An 8,013-nucleotide genomic window follows, 5' to 3' on the forward strand; every position below is an offset into this window, starting at 1 on the left:
TAGAAGCTTAACTGCAGTTGCATTGTTTAATGTTTAAGAAATATAATTTGTACCTACCTTTATGGCTTCAGAATATCAGGCTAGCAATAAATTTACAAGGCCCGCAGTTTATTACCTTGACACTATGACGAATAGCGGCATGCCATTTGAACTTCTCTAGAAATTAGCATGATTACTCTACTTGACATGATGACACAACTTTGTGTGAAAAGTTTAGGACATCATTGAGCAAGAGAGGGCTAATCTTACAAATACTAACCTCCGTTCAACCCGTGAGGAACTTTTACAACCATGCTGAAAATGAGGATAAGAGTAGCATGCACAATGATATGAGAAGCAAACAAGGAGTATAAATTATATAAATAAAATAAGATAACAAAGTATGAGGCTCATTTTTATTTACTAAGTAAAGTGGGTATTGGATGGCACAACTGATTAGGACTTTAGGTAGAGAAAATAAGCATATATACATGATGGATAGCGAAATCATTGTGGTTCTTTATCTCTTGGATTGCTCATGTAGAATATGTAAATTCAAAAGTAGCTTCATGGAAAGACATAGCGAATATCTGTTATTTTAAGACAGTTAGAAGAAACATGAGAAGAAAACAACAAAAATGTATTTTATTATTCAAGATGATCAGGAGGGATTGCTACTAAGAATCAAGGGCTCCTCCCCCACAAGCTTCTAGATAACAACACGTAGCTCAAATTCCTTTTCTTTCACAAGAACACCTCATCATCCCACTTCATTTTCGTGCTCAGATTCCTTTTCCTTCCAAAAGAACACCACAAAATTCCGAGAGGCCAAAACCCACACAGGAATAGAGGGAAGGAGATATTAATTGAGTGAACTACCTGATGCACTTGTTGTAGCATATTTCCTAGCGTTCGTGCCTTCTGCCGACGATCGCAGCCGTCTGCAGCTCCACCACCAAGCCGCTCGTCATCCTCCATAATATTGGACTGCAACCCCACTGTCTTTCAGGATTCGGGGATAGAAGGCAAGGACAATATGATGTGTTGTTGTGCCAGTAAGAAATATCAATTAGGGTTGCGTGCCTAAACAGTGCGTGTAAGTAATAATTAGTCACCACTTCATATGAAAATGTCATGGACTGCAAAACAATAGTAGTATGGAAAATTATCTCACTCTACTCGTGTGAATTGAAAGAACCACTATCATGCCACCATGCAGAAAAAACAATCAATTACCGCAGTCACTTGTTATTCATAAAAATAATAATATAATCATATATTGGTTTAGAGCCATAGGTGAAGTCATGACCTCAATCTGAAGCTCACTTGCAACGATTTAAGCGACAAATGCCGGAAAATTTCATTCGACTGTAAACCATGACATATAACAAAAAAAGTAGTGAAACAGGGTATTGAAACTTGTTACACACTTGATGGCTTTTAATTTTCAGAAAAATGTAACAAGTAACATCATACATTGATAGAATGTTCTTCGAATCCCTCTCATTGTTGTGGAGATTTTGCCGCCAAGATTAAACCGTGGGAGGCTGCTTCGTTGCACACATGAACACATGTTAGTAACCGCATATTGCAGTCAGCAACACAACATAAGATTTTCTACAGAAATATTCTTAAAGAACCACAATGACAAATGCGGCGTTATTGCAAAGCACACCACGCCAGGAGCAGAAGCTTGGGCATGCCCCGTTGCTGAACTTGTCAACATGTTCACAACACTGCACAAGGATCTCTTGATCTCCACCACCACCAGTGCCCGCCCTACAGCATGAAGAATCACACTTGAATAGTAGAATTATCAGCAACAAAATTAGAAAAGAATATGGCACCATGATAAATTGACTTAACCAAGGCACTTTTGTGACACTTCATTGGTCATTTCCTTCAGGAGCACTTGACCGCGGGTAGCGAGGCAACTACAGGATCAGATGCTCCTGCAGCATGAACCCGCTAGTGATTCCGACAAACATGGTTGGGGCAGCATGGCCGGGTCTTGCTAGGCCAAATTCGATGGGCTTGGTGAAGCAAGGATGTTGGGCATGTAATCCTTGCCCCCTGATTCACCGGAGTCAAATCCTCTCGTTGTACTGCTGATGCTGTGGCAAAATCCAATCCATGTCGCATCCGTGTCCAGTTCCGTTGATTCTCTACTATGTCTCCATGGTATCTCCGTGCCTCCACAGACGACTTTTTGGCCCAGTCTATTGGTCACTGGTGGCACGACTTCTCCAGTGACCACGGGGATGGAACCTGGCGACCACGTTGCTATTGTTGCTTCAAGTTCGATGATGGCTAGAAATCAAGCATAGGCGGAAACGCGGCGAACATCCCAATGGACATGAAGGAGTCATGCATGGAAGGCAAATTTATTAGGGAAGGTGATGCCGGAAAGGAGATGCCATGATTGCGATTAGGGTCCGGGGTTTACCGGATGGACTCCTGCGTGGCCTGCTACCCCGCACCACCGGTGTGGTTGCTGTGCTCCCCTGTGAGAGCGCACGACGGGGTCATCCGAGAGATGCACCCCTCCAAGGAAGGATGCCGGCGCCAACCTACTCGGTCTCGATGGCGCCCCCACAACCTCGATCGTCAGGTGTCCACCGTGCACGAAGCCTTCGACCGACCGGGGTGAGCCCTCCACGCGGGGGTGCGAGCGAGGACAGATGCCAGGTAGTTTGGTATTGGGAGAGAGATGGAGATTGGGTTAGGGGGAAGGTGGAAACAATGGAGGACGTGGGTTCATCTTACCTTTTTTGGCGTCAGTTTGGTCCGTGAGGTTTTCGGTGGATTTTTTCTTTCTGTTATCCTACGAGGGTAGTTATCGATAGCTAGCGATTCGGAAGGGGGTGTGGGGACATCGATAGGTTGAACCATCACAAAAGACGGCAAATCCCCCTTTAATAGTAGAAGATTATCGATGTTCATATAATTAAATATCGTTTAAATATATTGTATGGAAAGTTACGTCTTGAAAGCACCAAAAACCCATAATTATTTTTTGTTACATCAAGTATTTTCACATATAAATTGATAAGTTATGGAGACTATAAACTAATAAAACAACAATTTCATTGTCCTCTTCCACAAAATATTCATTATAGATCCAAATATCACGGTCTCGATGGCCCTTTTATGTCTCTTTAAGAAAAAAAAACTACAAACCCAAAAAACAACATTTCAAAATATAAATACCTAGTCAAATGGCCCATTGATGGCATCATATATACAAATGTGTGGGGAATTACAGTGACATTCAAAAATATGTGACATACCTTTACAGAAATAGTTTTCTTAAAGGTATATGAACCCGCGTCAAAGAACATAATAACTGGCTTAGGTTGAATCTTTTTTTAGGTGTGAAAATGGAATTAACACATATAAGCACAAGAATAATGACAAACAAATAGGAACTTGTTTTTACATCTTCTACCAACATGTTGAATTATATAGGATGATTGTGTACAATATCATGATGGTCTCTAACTCAATGAATGAAAAGATGAAAAGAGCTTCAACCCAGAGATTATCCTAATGGTCTCTAACGAGGGCCACTCACGGGGCAGCAGCCGGCCTAGGAGGCCAGGCTCGAGGGGGAGCGGCTGGCGCGGGGCAGCCAGCCGGCCGGACGCGGGAGCCGCGTGGGCGATGAGATGGTCGCGTGGTGCAAGTGCGGAGGCTGAGCTGGCGACGCGCGGGCGCGCATGCGGCCTGGGCTAGCTGGCCGTGGCAGCAGTCGGTCGGTGATGCGTATGCGTTACTAGTGGAGCACGTCGTTGCCTTGGCATAGCATGGGTAGTATCTGGGCAGCATCTTGGGTACGTATCCATTATCTGAGCTGTGTGGACGGAACAAACAACAACAGCCACAACAAATGGCGACGAAGCCCGAGGCCAACCGGGACCACCTCCCTGGGCTGCGACGCCGGAGAGGAGGGGTTCTGAGGAAGAGCAGAGCGCTCGGACGGAGAGAAGAGCGAGACCGGCAGCAAGGTCGCACGCGGTCGCCCGGGAGCTGTGTCGATGTTGAGCCCTCGAGCGTTGACAGCTAGACGGCGGCGGCGATGTGACGGTGGTGAAGAAGAGGGTGAGGCCAGCGACGAGGACGCGCAGTTCCGCGCGGCCGCCTCGGGGGCGTGTCAACGTCGGGCCCCCTGAGCTCTACAAGAGAGACGACGGCCAGGCCACGACGATGACGACGAGAAGGGTCCCGCCCGGACCGCAACCCCAGCAGTAGAAGGCCCCACGGTGAGCGCCAACTGTCGTGGAATTTTCGGGACAGATGCCAGGGGTGGCTTAAAGAGGTGAGAGCAAGGCTGCCGTTGAGATCCAGAACGGGTTTGGCAACATCACGCGGTGGTTTACCCATGTTCGGGGCCCTCGCATGGAGGTGACAACCCTACTCCTGCATGTGTGGTGTATATGGAGAATACATAGTTGTACATGGTGCTCCTTGAGCTGTCTGGAGGAAGAAGGAGGAGGCTGGGAGCTATCCTCCTCTCGTGGAGAGTGGGGAGTGAGAGAATGGGGGGAGCATGGGAGAATCCTCCCCCTGTGTGTGTGTCTGCGTGTGTCCTGCCTCCCCGTGGGCTGGCTCCCACGGTCACCTTATAAAGGGGGTGCCCAGAGGACAAGGGGTGGCCCACGGGGCCTAACTTTTACTGTTGGACATGATGGGTGAGGGGGGCCGTGTGGCCTAACTTTACTATTGAAGGTTACTGGTGCGCAGTGATACAGACTGAACTGCCGGGGCGCATTGATGCAGGCTGCAACGTCCTCCTGTCCTGTCTGATGGGACACTGCAACTGTCCTCGCTGGGCTCTACTCGAGCAGGTTTCTAGTCGGACAATCTCCAGCCTGATGGGTTCCAGCCGGACAGGTCTCCAGCCAGCAGGCTGCAGCCGGACAGGTCTCCAACCGGAGGCTGCAGCCGGACGTGCTCCAGCCGGCCGGGTTCCAGCTAGCAGAGTCAACAGCCAGCAGCCGGCAGCCAGCAGGCTCCAGCCGGACGATCTTCTGTCTTTACTCCTTCAATTGTCTTTGTTGATTTGCGGGGTATGGCGTATCGGGGGCAACTCCCCCGATGTTTTTTGAAACGTTGTATCATCTTCTTTAGCCTATCTGGGGTTATTTCCCCGACAAGACCGGTGTTACAAACATGATGTTAGGCATACTACACATATCCAAACATAAAAACAAACCTGTCATCCCTTAAATCCATTGATTTCACACCAAAATGACCTAAAATAGGATTTACATACAAGTAAAGAATGCCACCAAATGAGATGATTCCAACCAACCAAAAAGAATAGAGTGAGTGGGATATGAAATTAGGCTTGATCCAGTGAAGAAAACTCAAGTGATGAAGATGAATTTGATGGAGGCGAGAATGAGCGAGAGAAAGAGAGGGGAGAGGAGCTCCGCTCGGGAAAAAGGAAGATTTGAGTGTGAATGGGTTGCTGGTGGATCCATTTAACTAAACAAAGGACCCTACCGCCATCCGTTGTGGAGGTAGGTTGTCACGCCCTACCGCTGCTCCATATAGCGATAGGCACTATCCATGTCAGCGAGGCAGTAGCATGTGCAAGCCTACCACCACATCGGGTGGCGGTAGGAAAAGGATCAAATCCGTAATTTTTTTCCTCGTAGGGTCAGATCCGGCTAAACTCCAATAAAAGCGTAAAAAAAATGAATTTGGCCCGAGACATGTTCGCGGGCGTATGAGGGTCGTCATTTGCAAATCTTGGCTGTAAATGCTCTTACACCTGTTTTTTTTTTCTCAGGCGGTGGAGGGCCAGTTCGCAATCTTTGAGGGTGAACTTTCCTCATTTTGACAAGTATTTCTACAGCGTGAAGTTGAGGGAACCTGCCGGATTTGCCCAACTCTCTGCTCGATCCAGAGGTGTGTGCAGCGTGTGTGAGCCGTTGGCGTGTGGGACGCGCCACTCCAACCGAAAACGATCACCGAGCTCTCACGTGACGGATGCGCCTCCGGGCGGTGACACGAGGGGACAGCACGTACGCCATTTTTCGTTGATATTCGGTGACCATGCATTAAACTGCCTAGCTAGGCTGGTGATATACCGTAGACGCGGCCAAACCCAGTACTGTACCCCTAGTGGAGTAGTAGTAGCGGGGCTGTTGATGACCGAACTACAGTAGCGGCTGGTATTCCTTGATTAGCAGGACCTCCCTAGCTAGCCAGCCTAGGCTAGGTTGATTACTTGAGGATCTTTCTCGTGACCACGCCAAGCGCAGAGTATCCCGGGTGAGACGTCGCTGTTCGCTTTCGTTTCGGGAGCAAGGCCGCATCGTCGGTGCACGGGAAGCGGGGACTAGCTGGAGGCCGTGCGGCTGCGCCGTCTGTGGCCGGCGCTGCTGCCGGCCGCGCACCACACTTGGCCGAGTACTTGATACATCTGGTTGTATTTTATTTTATTTTGCACATACGCCATGTAGTGTGTTCTGTCTGTTGAAGAATTGGCCAATTTCGTAAGTAGTTCTAGTGAATAATTCATGAGTAGAACAAGAAATAGCATGCATAGCTTTATCATAGTACTAAATAAACAAAACAACATCACATCCATAAATAGCGACATGATCAGATCACGATGCATGGACTGTTCATATGTAGCCATGAGTGCTGCAGAAGCGATGTTATTGACGACAACATTGGTGAAGACCGGTCGAAGGACACGGCGTAGTAGACGTTGGTATGGGTCGTCGCTTGACTTGGATGAAAGTCGACACGTGATGACGAACTTAAGCAGTCGCGCGGACTGCTTCTGTAAGACCTAATTCACCCTTTCCTGAAATAGGATCACAACAACGACAGGATCCACAGACCTGCTCTCGCGCTCATCGGTGCACACCGGTGTTCGAGAGGGAGTAGACGATGGTGACGATGCATGTTACCCGATGAGACAAAAACCTAACATGTTTTGGTGTGTCTTTGCCGATAAGTCGTATATATAGGAGAACCCACACGGTATCATGTCATGATCACGATATGATCACGATATCAAACCGACTTGATTTTCAAACTTACTGCACAAGAAAACAGTTAACTTGTAAAGAAAAAGGCAAAAGGAAGTCCTTCTCCTCCAAGTCCATGGATTTGACTTCGATGGCCCATTCACGCACATGTCGCACGATCGCTTCCTTCGTCCCGACCCGTGTCTGAACCCGGCCAAGCGAGCCAAGCGTGCACATGTGTTGTTCTCTTTCTCTCCTCATAACTGTCACTTAGTTCTAGTTCTTTTGGTGGTTTTTTTGGGCTTCTCGCATAAGCTGCCCCTACCAAGTTTATTCTAGAAAGCTAACAAAATTTATTTGTTTTAAAGCCTAGTATTCACTATTTAAGTTGATCCCACACCTCCTCCATTTTTGGGATTTGGCTTTTAGAATAAGTTGTGTAGGGGCACCTTATTCCAGGTTGTTCTGGAAGCAAGCAGAAGAACGAGTCATGGTATGGTGAGACTTCACTATTTAAGTTGATCCCACACCTCCTTCATTTTTGGGTAAAACTAAAGAGACCACCTTCACTTACCATTTCCACATGAGCCTTTGAGATTTAATTTAGGAATTTCATAAAATGTACATGGTCAAGCACATTACTTCCAACAACTTCCCACCAGATCTCAAGTGTCTATGTAGATATTTTCCTGATTTTGCCACTTGTTTAATATACTAACGTTTCAACAAAGGCTGGTAAGTTGAACTTCTAGCTACCATTTTAAGCTACATCCATTCACTACTTGACAATGAACTATACCTTAAATTGCAAGTTTTTTACGAACAAGTTTCACTCAAAGTCACGACCAACACCTAGCTGCCAGTAGCCTACCATGCAGGTGGAGCATATACATCATCCTCCCTGGTCTCTTCATAAGCTTACTAGAGTACATCCAAGTCTCATAGACTGTGAGGTTTAATAGTCGGGGCTCATATGTTGTGTTCTTTCAAGAATGCTCTCTAGGATAACATATTTGCTACATATAGCCAATAGAAACACATTTAG

Source organism: Hordeum vulgare, chromosome 5H, assembly GCF_904849725.1.
Source record: "Hordeum vulgare subsp. vulgare chromosome 5H, MorexV3_pseudomolecules_assembly, whole genome shotgun sequence".
Classification (NCBI taxonomy): Eukaryota; Viridiplantae; Streptophyta; class Magnoliopsida; order Poales; family Poaceae; genus Hordeum; species Hordeum vulgare.